The sequence below is a fragment of the Electrophorus electricus genome, unplaced genomic scaffold (assembly GCF_041902795.1).
Source record: "Electrophorus electricus isolate QZ-2024a unplaced genomic scaffold, ASM4190279v1 Scaffold31, whole genome shotgun sequence".
NCBI lineage: Eukaryota > Metazoa > Chordata > Actinopteri > Gymnotiformes > Gymnotidae > Electrophorus > Electrophorus electricus.
In genome coordinates this window covers 1,062,723-1,078,352 of record NW_027658594.1, presented here as the reverse complement: position 1 = coordinate 1,078,352, position 15,630 = coordinate 1,062,723, and positions in this window count along the sequence as shown.

Here is a 15,630-nt window from a genome sequence, read left to right as displayed (position 1 = left end):
AGGGGAGAATACACCCTGACCCACCCAGAGTTAACACACACTTACCTTACATTATTGATCATAAACTTGAATAGCTACAATACTGTCTGCTAATCATGCAGTTTGAAGTTTGCAAAGTGTGTACCCAGACAAAATCTGTGTTAAAACTTTCCTTTAACACTGAGTCATACATGAGTCAGACATGATTCTGAATAAATGAATGAATGAAAAAATGAAAAGCCTTATTTCATTTCAAACTGCACTTCAGGAACACTGAGCTCAAGTTCTGAGGAAACTTCCCTGCATATTTTCAGGGGTTTTCTGCCTCACCATGCCTGAATCACCTCATAAGGAGCTTGATAATGAGGAGACAGGGTGACTGAGGCAGTGAACACTCCTCACTGAGCATACTGGCTTCCAAGAGCTGGAGCTGGGAAGACCTATAGGTCTGTGACACACACTCCCACCCAGTCCTGATACTAAGAAGGTGGAACCTACAGGCTAATATGCAGCTGCCTGTGCATCAATAGGCGTCTGGGGTGTCCATCACTCAGGGAGGCGTGGCTGAAGGCGTGGCCTTGCAGACTCTGAGAGCTGGCTGAGGTAATCTCTAAAGGAGAGAGTAGTCACCAATAATCATGGAAATGTAGCCATAACTGTACAGTATATTTCACAGCCATGTATATTACATATCACAGACCAGGCTTACCAGAATAAATATTCCACACATACAGCTCATATATATCTCTCTGTGTGTGTGTGTGTGTGTGTGTGTGTGTGTGTGTGTGTGTGTGTGTGTGTAAAAACATGCTCCTGTTTTAGTCTCAACACAGACAGATATACATGTAGGAGTAGCAAACTGAAGTAAGAGCTCACCTTCACCAGTACATAGTCTCCAGCTTTAACAGTGACAGGGTTGGTATCCGTGGGATAAGAAAGCAAATCCTTTCTTGGAAAAATAACCTTCACATTCCCATCATTCCGACCACAAAGATCTTGAGATGACTTCTTACTTTCCTGCAGAAAACAGACTCAGTCAAGCAAAAACAGCAGATAACATTTGTACAATATAAAAGGCTTGACTAAGCACTGTAGCAGACAGAAATTCTCTCCTGCTCTTACATTGCCTCCAGATACCATGCCACAACGTCTCACTAGTGTTATCCAAACCAAGGGTGGTTATTCCCACTGTTATGTAGATGGTCATAAAATTCTGTTATCAGTGTGTATATCGGTAGATCCAATCTCAGCATGACTGGTAGCGCATATTAACACACAAGTGGCAAACACCTTGTGGTAGTTTTCTGTGCATTCGCCAGGCATGTCCTCAAAAGAAGGACACTAACAAGAATCAAAATTAACTAAGACCCCAATCTTCAAACAGTTATTGATGGCAGGTAATACACTAAAGACCACAAGCACAGGGAAACCAGTCATTGGGATTTCCCGGTACCAAAGATGTGAACTGCTCTCAACACTTCAAAAATAACAAAAAGCTCAAAGCATCCAAAACAGACACAATGCTATGCCTAACCAGGGAAGGGTTTCAAATGAAAGGGCCACAGAAACCCATGCGGCAATCGCAAACTAACACCACAAACGGGAAAGTGACCATACAACTCAAATAGACTAAAATAGACCAAACAATGCCCTAAATACATAAACACATAAACTCTATTTGCCCTCCAGAAAAGAACAAAGCCAAAACCAAAATGAAATGCCAAAAGGTGCTAGGGCTGAGCTGATAGACAATGCCATTGTTCATCATCGTTGTCAGACAGACCTCATGATGTTGATCCAGCAGGTCTAAATAAGATAAGGGAGGAGAATTTACTGCAACTATTTATTTTCTTGCAGAAATCTAGTTAAATCGATATGCAAAACATGATGACCAAGACACACAGATGCAGCAATCCCAAATTATTAACAGCAGAAGTGCTCCAAACACAGTTGTAACACAGCATGGCTTCAACCCACTGCAGTACTCACTCCCTCCACTAGGACAAGCTGTTTGCTGTCGATGAAACTGGTGTTGACCTTAGCCGCATCTTCTCGGAATGTAAAGATAAGCTCCTCCAGGCGACAGCTTCTTCACCTCAGCTGGGATATCGTCCCCGAGACGGTGGTATGCCTGAGTTTTCTGTGGGTGTGGTACACACATCTTCATGTCAGAAGGTAAAGCCCAACTGGCAGCCACAAGACCCTTTCAATTCTCCAAATGATAATAGACAATGGTGAATTTCTTGATAGAACCATCACATGAACCAGGGAGAATGTCTGTTTTTTGATAGGGTTAAACACAATGACAAAATAGGATCTCACCTTCCTCATGCTGTAGGCAAACAGGAAGGCTACATTATAGCCCACTTCCCTGATCAAAGAGACCGACTGCTGGTGGTCCTCCTCTGTTTCCCCACAGAAGCCTGTGATGAAGTCACTGCTCAGACTGACCCCTGTAAAAAGAAATTATACATAGATATTTATTCACACAAGACCTATTATAGCTACAATAATTTTATAATTACATACTGAATGTTTGGTAATGATAGGACACCTGGTATTATCTTTCGAATGTTTTCCACAAGCTCAAGGTAGGCTTCCCTAGTATACCTATGAAAACATCCCAGAGCATGATGACTTAAAGTGAGAACTAAGTTTTAACACATGAGACATCAAGAGATTTGAGATAAGCAGGCTAATCTCTACTGTGCTTGTGGTGAGTGCTGTCGTTCTAGGAGCGTTTCTCACCCACGCCTCATGGTCTGTAAGACTCTGCTGCTGCCGCTCTGAGCTGGCAAGTGGATCTGCTTACAGATGTTCCTCCGCTCTTGGATTAGCTATAACACCTTCAGGAAACATACTCACCCACCCCAGCACAGGTCAAACGAAAACAGCACAAATTGACTATGGCAGTCAAACCTTATTTCACATATCTGATAAGCATAAGGCTTTTTCAATCTGATAATCTATTAATGATCTCTTCTACTGCTCACATCCAAATTTGCGAATCCTAAATTATTATCCAATCTGCTGCTTAAAATGGCCTATGAGCAATATCTGCACATGAATTCAGACTATAAGAAACCGTTCAACTAAATACTTAAACTCTTTGAACATCCACTACACCACACAAGCCATAAACAGTCAGGGCCGGATTACCAATAGATTACCAGAGCAGGCAGTGACCTGTAGGCCCCACACCTTTTAGGGGCCATGCAACAAGGAATTAACAAAAACAAACATATTAGGAGATAATTTGCAAGGGAGGCCCCAAGATTATGACTGGCTAGGGGCCTCCACAGGGTTTAATCTGCCACTGTAGGCAGTGTACATGTACATGCCCCTAAATGTAATTGGTAACATATTCCATTACATTACTCAAACGAGGAACATACTTTAAAAACTTTGGAATACGTCAACATTGTCCAAGACTATTTCAAATATAACTCACTTTAATTACATTTAAATTACATTTAACAGCATGTATTCTGTGTTCTGTATTTTGTCACCTGCAATGAAATACATTTTAAAAGTACCTTCCCCACACTAGTCATGGGTATCCCAACCAAAAACCACATGCTCACATCCATGACTCTGGGGTTTCTACCTCATCAGGAAAGTCTTTAGGATGTGGCCAGGTGAAGCGAATCCTTGTCAGGGTTTACGAGGGAGACGTGGTGTAGCAGGTCAGAGAATCGTAGGCCTCCTTGCTCATCACGGGAACACGGTGCTGAAACCACGGCTGAGGTGCGAACCAAGCTCCGAGTTGCTGGCCCCGTCCCCAGACACGTCTCTGTAGCTGTTCACGTTTTGACCCAGCAGGGTCACTTCCTTCACCCCCTATGGCCATGATCATTTCATATACTTAGTGTTCACATCTGGCCAAGTTTCACACACAGAAACTAGTAAAGCCAGACTGCACACATAGTCGCTGAAGGGAAGAAACCTGGTCAGACAGCATGCACACTTCTTCAAGTATGGAGGACACAGGTCTGCTCCTATCCTTCCCCCAGGTAAACGGCACAATGCAGTAGCTGCACATGTTGTCACAGCCCCGCGTGATAGACCTACAGCAGTCAAAGAGGGACAAAATATACTGGATAATCCCACTGTAAGACAAGGTGCCACCAACAAGGCTTGCAGTACACAAGGTCTGTACTGTCAACAGCGTGAAAGGACTTTAAAAGTATCGACCCCCTGATATCAAACCATTGTTTGAAGTGCTACATCTAAAAGCATGAAGGAGCTGAAGATGAGCCACCACGGTGTTTGAAGTTTTATATCCCTTCATAAGTGTAGGAGGGTCAGTCATGTATAAATATTTAACCAAAAAATGCAGATTGACAAGTGTTCAGTAAAATGATAATAATAAACAACTGAACTATGAGCATTTGCTGTTTTTGGCTTTATTGTAGATGCAAGTCCCATGTTTCATCCAATATGGTAGCAAATGCCTTTAAATTATAGCTGACTTTTCTGTATTTTAATCTAACAGTTGCTGTTCAGATTAAATTCAGTGTATTAGAGTTGAATATGAAAACACCAAAAACTGTCTATACATGTTAACTTAAAAATTGAACTGTACATGTGAGACTGTTATTTTACTCTTTACCATCTTTACAAAATCACACAGTGCAAAGTTAATTTAAGAGTTAGTGTTTAGTAGGAACTCCTCCCTTATAAATCAGCCAGATATTATTATGGCACTCACACAAAGGCACTGTGTCCTGAATGGTGAATGGGCATGACATCAGCATATGCCTCTTCCAGGGAGAGCAGGACATTGCTGGTCCTCTGACCCCCATGGGCCAGTGCAAGGAGTCGGAGAAGATCTCTGTAGGCATCTGGCCCTGCTACAACATCCACCACCCTCTCCTTCTCCAGCAACTCAGTCTTCAGTCTCTCTGCCAAGCAACCTACAAGAGAGCAAGCACACATATGCGTATACGGGCACGTGAACCCACACACAAACATACATGCGCACATACGAACATTTCAGACTGAGAGATACATTTGAACGTGAATGAAGAACTATGGTGAAGTGAGAAGTTACCCAGGACTCCTATCTTTAATGGAGTGCTGCTCTTTAGACACTTCTTTTTCAGAACTGCTGGATGTTTGAGTCTGTTCCAGATGGTCTGCTCTGCCTTTTCCCTGTCACAATGATTTTTATTTTTTCCAACAGAAAATAGCATTACATCCAAGCAAAAAATGTCACTGAAGTCAAGGACTGCTGTCAAGTTGCACAAGATTGGCAACGTATAGATTCACTGTGTAAAATACAAACAGAAATAGGCTTTTCCTACCTTATGGAGCATGTGACAAGAAGCACCATATCTGCCTGTATAAAAAAAAAAAATTAGGAAAGATGAGAATGAAAGCTTTCAAATAAAGGAAGCGCTGTGTTTATCAAGGGTCAAAGGTCAAGGCATTGACACTTACCTCTGATAGTTCGTGGGTCCGAACATATCCACCCTTCTGAAGAATGGACCACGCAATTTCAGTGTCGTTGACGTTCATCTGACAGCCGTATGTTTCGAAATACACTGCAAGATGTAAACACCAAAATAAAATTGGCAACGACTACCGGCATACTGACACATGGGAATTAAAATCCTAAAGCCTGAACTATCATGGCAACAAATGCAGTTACATACCTTTCCGTAGCTGCGCCAGACCACTTTCTTCAGGAAGATACGATTCCTCATGTTCCTGTTGCGTCTCAGTTGAACTTTTGCCTGAAGAACTCTTAATGACGACAGCTTGGTCTTAAATGTGCTCACTCTCGTCTCATCAGTCTCATTAGTAGGAGTGCTAGATAGAGACACTGAGCAATAACCTCTGCATTTGTCGGCGAGTCGAGATAAACACTTTTGAACAGAAAACACTAGAAGTCTAAGCCTGCGGGCAGACATCATGTCTAAACGGGAGATTCGGCTACAAAGCCATGAACAAGACAAGAAACTCAATTTAACTTTAAAAGTAACGTTAGCTAAGGCTAAGTGCTAACTTAGCAATGGTGCTGTGGTTTGCGCAGAACAATTTTATATACAAAAGTATATTATCAGCGAGCTAACAAATCTGTACAAGCAGCCAATAAATATAAAAATATCTGTAGCTTAGTTAGGTAACCTAATAATTCAGCTGTAACATACACTCACGTATGACCCCACACGGTTAACATTGACATGCAGTTTTGTAATTTTCAAAATAACGGTTTCATTAAAACGTAACAGTGATACTCGTGTTTCAGTTCTAAGACAAGTAAACGGTGTAACTTGGGAGGGAGATCAATCGCAAAAATATCGATTTACGTTTTTTAATTCATATTTTTGTAATTAATATTTTTTAATTAATATTTTTTTAATTAATAGTTTTGTGAAATCTTATATTTAACATAAACGGCTACTTTTATTTTGCAAGTGTTTACTTGTTAGTCATAAGTAGTGTTTTGTGAGATGATTGTTCGTTTTCACACATGGCTCTCTGTCCCTCACCTACTCTGATCTAATGACGAATGCGTAATTTATTTTATAAGTGGACTTCACACTTCGTTCTGTTACCTAAGGGTCAGTACAACATACTCGTTTAAATGTGCTGATACAAAGATTGTGAAACAATTAATGTTTTTAATTAACTGATTAAAGTTTTACTCTGAATGAACACATTTTACGAATATATAGGAATGTTAACCTTATTACATTGTCTTTGATGAGGAAATGGGTATTTTGGATGTTTTAACCTTTTAAACATGTTTTAACCTTTTAAACTTTTAAATATTACCGTAAGGTTGTAAATACGTTCATTAATATTTTAGGTATTTTGATTATTCATTTTGCAATTTTGATTAAAAATAAATAAATAAATAAAATTAAAAATCAAGTTATTTAAACATGTCCAAGAATTGCTGTCCACTCTCTCATCTTTGGATAACCATCTTGGTAAAAATGCGACCTTTGACATCAGTGACCTCACAACTTTAAAAAAGGTCTATCTTCATTCGCCTAAAGGCATAAACTGCATGCTCCTATAGTATGTCAGTTCATTTGAATTTCTCACTTTGTCCCCATACTCAGATGAGTTAAAGCTAAAAATGTCCACCCCATTGTGATGAAATATTGAGTTAATAAACATTATTTTAGAATATCAAAATATATGTTTGAAATGCTAACTTTAGCTAAAATTGTCCACCTGCTGACATGACAGTTGCACAATACAGTGAACATATACTTGCATATACCTTCTTTGCTGTTTTCTTGTTGTTTTGTTTTAAGTAATATTTCCTAATAACTATTAAACTATTGATGTTCAGCTACGACAGGAGCTGAAGTAGCAAAGAGGAAAAGGTCCAGGTGAGATGCAGACCCTTGGAGGAAAGAGACAATTACCTGTGAAATTAGAGAGAGAGAAAGCGCTGTAGAAAAGGTGAGGAGATTTTAACAAAAAAGGGAATTCATGACTGAAAAAGAAAGGTATGCCAAAAAAAAACCCCAAAACAAAACAGAGTCGAGAAAGGAATAGTTGCCATGACAACTAAACATTCTTGAAGAGCTATAAACTGTGTTATCAAGGTGTATTTTAAATGTTCATAACTTTGCTTTTAATGGCTTTAAACGTTATATATAGCTTAGAAGTATGTAGAGGTTGGAGGAATATGTGTGGCTATATTTGGGCTATTTCTTCTGTTTGGGTATGAGTGGTTTGTAGCATTTAGCATTGGACATTGAGAGTGCTGAAAAGTCTAAATGTGTCTGTGAAAGCTTTAGAAGTATAAAGTGATTGATTTTTAAATTAGTAATGAAAATGCTGAGGTAATAAAATGATATTGTAAGCAGAAAAGTATGGATGGTCCCGAATAAACTGGTTTCATGCAGGAAAGACCAGTGTAGGCTTCAGCATAAATCTTCAGGAGGCCTCTTTGAAAAAGCCTCTAGGGGATTCCGTTGAAGGGAGAGCCTTGGTTCAAGGATGGGACATCCCGGCCAAGCACTGGAAGAAACAATATGGAGATCACCAAAAGAAACAATATGGGCATCCGGTGATATAGAATAGGATCGTCTTTTAAAAAAATAGAAGTAGTTCAGGTTGAACATAATAGTACCAAGAACTTGTTGGTGTAACTATTAAATATCAATTAGCATATATTGAATAATGTATGGTTTGAACATAATAGTGGAAACCTGGACAAGTATTATGAAAAAATAAAAATGGTTATGCAAGTGTCCTTGAAGCGTTTGGTTACTATCTGATGGATTAAAATAGGTTTGTTGGTAGCAAAGACATCACTAAAGTGTACAGAGCAAAGGTACTCCAGGACCAGGATGGGTAAGTAGCAGCTTGATCAATGGACTCTTCTGTGAGACGTAACAGGGCGTCGGTCTTAAATGTAATGTTAGATCAAGTGAAAAACTTTAGTGGATTGAAATACAGATAAATAAATCCACCAAAAGTGCACCTGCATCATTGGTAAAAAGTTGTTCTGCTAGTTGTCTGATTTTGTTCCAGTAATCTAATGTTTCCTGTGGACTAGGTGGTTCAAGATTATATTGGTGTTTGCTTTATTTCTGTGATCTTTTTAACCATAGTCTGCTTGTTTATACTGTCTACCAAATATTGAGTAGTGAAACACTGACACAATCCCTTTTGGCGTCAGACATTTGTAATAATTTCAATAATCTACACTTGTAAATCAAGAGGGCAGCACCATTTTAAAGTCTAGTTTCCTTTCTCTGTATCACTTTCTGGAATTTTTCCGTCTGTGTTTTTATTAAAGTTAAAAATGGAAAGGGTATTAAAACTCCCTTTCACTGACATCTCTTCCACTGAACTTGTAGAGAAAGTGATGATATGAAGATGATTATGTTTATCGCTTTCACTCAGAGATCATTGTCTGAGGGTCATGTTGTACAGTTCACGATGCCCCGGGTTGCAATCAGGAGGTTTGACAGTGATGTGCCACAGTTGTCTGTGGTGTTCTATATGATCATCACAGAACATCACACATAACTGGTCAAATTGTATCTCGAGTAGTATATTTGTGTATTATACTATATATTAGCAGCATATCTTTATGATGCAATTAAAAACATTCCCCATCCCCCTGAATACCAATCATATTACATATCTGGGTACTAAATTCTCTTCCCAGTTGTCTGTTATTCAAAATAAATAGTCATCCAATTATTAAAACAATAAGCGACAAACTTCATTGATGGACAAATTTGCCCCTTATGCTCTTCGGACAAACTGCAATAATTAAAATGAGAATATTACCTAAACGAAATTGTTTGTTTTCAATTATTCCAGTGCCACCAACCTGTCTAAAATCTTTGGACAACATCATAACTTGATTCTACTGGAAAAATAAATCACATAGAATCAAACTCACAACATTACAGAACTGTAGTTGATTATTGCAAATCAACTACAATATGGAATAAAATGGATAAAACCTAGTATATCAGACAGAATATGGATAGACATATAGCAAACATTATGCAAAGATCTAAAAGTCAGACTTACCATTTATCAGTCAAATCAATTAAAGAACATTCATGATCAACAATTTGTGGGTGGCCATGATACTAACAGCTTGGTGGAAATTCCACAAGATATCAAACTCCACACTAACATAAACATAACACTGCTTTCATGTCACTTCCACAAGTAGCCCAAACATAAGATATAGAAAGCAGGTAAGAGCAACTATCAGTTCAGAGACATTAAACTCACGTGCATCCATATCAGTATTATAAACATTCCTAATACAAAAAAACTATCACATAAGATATACAAAATAATAATGAAATCAAATCGCATAATTACTCTCCAATCGAGACAATGGGAGGAAGATTTATTACTAACCCCCGACGCCACAGTCTGGATTAAAATGTATAATAATAATTACCACATGACAGCAACACTAACCTACAATGCATTCAGTACAAAATAATACATAGATTACATTATACTACACATTGGATGTTTAAAATTGGTTTCACAAGCTCAGCAATCTGTACATACTTTACTCCAAACACAGCTGACGATTACATTCACATCGTGTGGCAGAGCACACCTATCAAGTAATTTTGGAAATAGGTCATCACACACATGTCCCATGATTTAAATAACCCTATCCATCCAACACCATCTTTATGTCTCCTAGGAGACATGTCATCAACCAATGTGTCAATAGAAAAAAAACAGGATAATATATATATATATAACATTATTAATTGCAAATACAAACATACTCATGAATTGGAAAACAAAAAATAATATTAGTGTCACCGAATGGAAAAATCTATTGATAGACTACATATCAATGGAAAAAAATCTCAGAATGAATCAATAAGAACCAATAACCTAGACTGGACTCCTTTGATAAAAAGTTTACAGAGCTAATCCATAAATGATAAATATCCCAATCTAGTACGTGTACATATACAGTGCACTCGCACATAGCCTCTCTCTCTCTCTCACACACACACACACAGGCAGACGCACACAAGCAGTCACACACGAACACACACACACACACACACACACACACACACACACACACACACACACACACACACACACACACACACACACATTCCCGTAATGGTGCAGGTGGCTAATACTTAAAATACTCTATCTGCATTTCCCGTTTGTCTGTTTCGTCTCTGTTCGTCTTATTTTTCCTCTCTCCCCTATTCCCGTTTCCCCCACGTTATTTATGTCTGTTCATACGTTTTATACACCCGATATAGTTGGACACAGTGAGAAGTTAGAAATAAATAATGAATAAATAATAAAGTTCTAAAGGTCCTCCGATGGGCGGAAATCAATTGATATATTTATTTCTCCAGATTTCTAACTCGGAGAGAAAAAGACGTCCTTTTACAAATCGCACCTCGTTGTGGAACTCTACTAAGGTTTACAATCCAGGCGATGATTTTTAACCTCAAAGAACATAGGCCTGCTCCAAGGCAAACTGATTTCATCCCATTAATTAACTTTAATGCGATGTTTTTTGCCGAGCATTAGGCTAAAGAAAATGAATGTTGCTGCGTTTATCAAACTAAAAGTATTTATTCTGAGCCATGCGGTAAATGATTCAGTGTGAGCAGCATATGGACGATTTTTGGAAAATGCTGTGACTAGGTAATATTTTGAAATATAAGGCGTTGTTAAAGCCTCTCATTCACGCTATTAACGTTATAAGTTAAAATAATTGAATAATTCATAAATAAATAAATAGCGTTTGTATAATATTTAAAAATAAACATTTACGTAAAAGCACTCTTACGTAACAACCAAGTTGTCATGTATTTGAATCTAAAGCTAAAGTGTTGCTTTGATCGGTCGACACTTGCCTGGCTCTGTTGAATTGCTGTTTCAAACTGTTTTATAATTCGTGCAGTTAGATCATTTGGTTAAATCATTTACGATTTTATTTTATTCATTTATTACTTTCGACTACGATTTCCAGAAAGGTTGACCGACGATCCTCACGAAAATGAATCCAAGTACTCCAAGTTCGCCGATGACTTCGTTGTACGTGGGTGACCTCCATCCAGACGTTACCGAGGCCATGCTATACGAGAAACTCAGTCCTGCTGGCGCAATAGTCTCCGTACGGATTTGCAGGGACGCGATGACCCTCCGCTCACTTGGATACGCATACGTGAACTTTCAGCAGCAGGCAGATGCTGAGCGTGCTTTGGACACTATGAACTTTAACATCATCAAAGGCAGACCTGTGCGAATTATGTGGTCCCAGAGAGACCCCTCTCTGAGGAAGAGTGGAGTTGGCAACATCTTCATCAAGAACCTTGACAAGTCTATTGACAGCGAAGCTCTTTACGACACATTCTCTGCCTTTGGGAACATCCTTTCCAGCAAGGTGGTGTGTGACGAGAATGGCTCTAAGGGCTACGGCTTTGTGCACTTTGAGACCCGTGAGGCTGCGGAGAGAGCAATTGAGAGACTTAATGGCATGTTGCTCAATGACCGCAAAGTGTTCATTGGCCACTTCAAGTCTCGCAAGGAGCGAGAGGCTGAGATGGGGGCCAGGGCCAAAAAGTTCACCAATGTGTACGTCAAGAACTTTGGAGAGGACATGGACGACGACAAGCTGAAGGAGATCTTCAGCAAGTTTGGCCAAACGCTGAGCACTCGCGTCATGACCGACGAGAGCGGCAAGTCCAAGGGCTTTGGCTTTGTGAACTTCGAGAGGCACGAGGATGCCCAGAGGGCTGTGGATGAGATAAATGGGAAGGAGCTGAATGGGAAGAAGGTGTATGTGGGTTATGCCCAGAAGAAAGGCGAGAGGCAGACAGGGCTGAAACGAAAGTTTGAGCAGATGAAGCAGGACGGTATGACTCGCTACCAGGGAGACAACCTGTACGTCAAGAACCTAGACGACGGTCTGGACGACGCGCGTCTACGTAAGGAGTTCTCTCCGTTCGGGACCATCACAAGTGCCAAGGTGATGATGGAGGGCGGCCGCTCCAAAGGGTTCGGCTTCGTGTGTTTCTCCTCGCCGGAGGAGGCCGCCACAGCCATGACAGAGATGAATGGGCGCGTTGTAGGCACCAAGCCGCTGTACGTGGCTCTGGCGCAGCGCAAGGAGGAGCGGCAGGCCCACCTCTCCAACAAGTACATGAAGCGCACGGCCAGCGTGAGTGCCTTGCCCAACCTCGTGCTCAACCCCTACCAGCCTGCCCCGCCCTCCGGCTACAACATGGAAGCCATTCCACAAGCTCAGAACTGGCCTGCCTACTGCGCAAGCAGCCAGCTGGCACAACTCCTCCCCAGCCCTTGCTGGGCCATGCAGTGCGTCCACCCACAGCAAGTCCAGGATATGCCGAGTGCCATCGGTCCAGCCGCATCCTGCCCGCAGGCCTTCAGCGCCATCCGACCAACCACCGCCTGCCAGGTCCCACGCACGATGGCCTATCAGACCATGGCATCTGAGGCTCCGGGGACAGGGATGGCCAGTGCGGAAGCTGCCAACAAGGCGTCGCTGGTGAGAGCAGTACCACAGTACAAAACCACCTCAGGCGTTCACAGCCCACAGCAACACCTGGGCACACAGCCCTTAGATATAAATGTCGAACTTACCATTTATCAGTCAAATCAATTATAAAACATTTATGTTTCTCAACCCACAGCAGCACCTGGGGGCAGAGCTCCAGGTGCCCGTGCAGCTGGCTGCGGTCCATGTGCAGGGTCAGGAACCTCTCAGTGCCTCCATGCTGGCTGCTGCACCTCCACAGGAGCAGAAGCAGATACTGGGTGAGCGTCTGTTTCCCCTGATCCAGAACATGCAGCCCACCCTTGCAGGGAAGATCACGGGTCTGTTCCTGGAACTGGACAACTCGGAGCTACTGCATATGCTGGAGTCTCCTGAGTCTCTGCACCCTAAGGTGGATGAGGCAGTCGCTGTGCTCCAGGACCAGTGCGCGCAGGAAGCCGCTCAAAAACTTTAACCAGTGCTGCGCTTCTGGCTGTCTAATGGAAGAATAAGCAGTAAAAAAAATTAACATTTTAACTGAAAAAAATAAACATTGAAACTGAAATGCATTGAACATTGAAATATTTTTGCCATGTCTGTAGACATCAAGCCTGTAAGGGTTGGCACCAGGCCGAGGCCCCCTCGACCAGAGGGAGGCGTCGAGTCAACCACGCCACTGATCAGGATCAACACCCAACAGCTGGGCTAGACCTTATATAAGCCCAGTGACCCAATCATTCAGTGCTGGGTTTTTGATAAAGTTTTGAGCCAAGCTCCTAGCCGGTAACTCTGGGTATTGAGGTCTGTGAGCCCTTGTGCTATGCCTCTTTTCTGTTCTGCGAGGGTGTCAGTGTTTTTACACGTCCCCTCCCTTCTCCAGTTTTCCCCTCTCGAGTCTGTCTCTCTCCTGAGGCTTCCCTTAGCCATTCAAGTTTCTCCCCGTTTTCTGGTTTTGTTTGGGAGCTTTTAGTTCGAGTTTTCCCCAGTGCATCGGGGTTGCCATTTCTTTCCGTGGCGTTCTTTGTTCTCCCCTTTTCCACGCTCACCGAGGTGTTTCGTTTTTTCCTCTTGTTTTGCTTGATCCAAGCTCTAACTGTTCTGCACACGAGCCCACCATTGTTAGAGTGTGGCTGCTTACCCAGTAAGCTATTGGTGTCCTCACCTAGCTGACCTGGATTCAAAACCACCTTACAAAGTCCAGGCCTTGGTTATTCTAAGCTTAAAATGAAAACGACAGAAAAAGGTAAAATCATTTCAAGTTTGGTTTATTTGTCGCATACATAGTCATACACAGTATAACTCACAGTGAAATGGTTGAGTGCTCTGTCCAATCTGAGGAAAAAGAAAAACAGGGGTGCATAGAGAAATATATTCTATATATATACAAAAATATATTAATAGTGCATGTACAATATATATATATATATATATATATATATATATATATATATATATATATATATATATATATATATAATGTTTATATGTACAATGTATATATGGATATTTATATATGTATGTACAGAATGTACAGTCCCATCTTGCAATTGACATATTTACAGTTATATGTTACATATTACAGTTATATTGAACATATTACAGTTATTTCTATTACATATTACAGATTTTGACATGAACAGCTGATCATTTTTTTGTTTTTATTCCTCTTAAAGTTTGAATGTTCAGATTGTCAGTTCTTACAGGTCATAGCTGATCATTAGATAAGTGTATTGGGTTGCATTAATATAAATGTAAAGATCAAAAAAACAAAACCCCACAGTGTAGCTTAAAATAGAGAATAATTCTGTAATATTCCTTTATGTACAACACAATTTCAAATGACCTTATTAACAAACCAGTAAAGACAGGACGAGAAGCAAAGGTCACTTACACGTATTAAATCTTGAAGCAAACAAACTGCAGCTGCAAGTGCCACACTGCCATCCAGTTCCACTCTCTGGTCTGGCGACGGTCATATTACAGGAGCAACGAGAGGCTGCCAACAGTTTCTTTTAGCTTGTCTACTGAGACGGTGAAACTGGCCAACCAGGTGAAAAGCATTGTGAAGGAGAAACGACTTCGACTGCCGACGTGGGAAAGTAGCAGTCAGAGCAGGTCTATTGGAGCAGTGCGATGGACTCTGCCCAACAATGGGCTGCAAGCCCACATCTCTGCACATAGCAACAGTATGTGGTTCCTAGGTGCCCAGTCGGCTAGTTTTAAAGTTCAATTCAAATATTAAATAAAAATGCAGACTTCAGAATTGGTTAAAGAGCATAACTGTGCACGTACTTTATTGTAGGTTAACATTAACACGCATTATTGAGGCACCCTCTGGAGAATGTCTAAAAATCAGAGAACCCACATTTTCATACATTTTTCAGTAGTGGTTATGTATTCACCCCACATTCCTTTACATATTTGCATTTGTCTTCACGTCCATTGCATCCAAACCATACATTTGTCAATATATGCAAAGTAATATAAAACACCCACACCAGTTGGAACCTGTTAACACCACATTCCAAGAGATTTCTCTTGACCTTATCCTAAAGAGATGGTCCTGAGCCTGATGGAAATAATATCTCATACTTGGGAGGACATGGACGACAACAAGCTAAATGAGATCTTCAGCAAGTTCGGCCCAA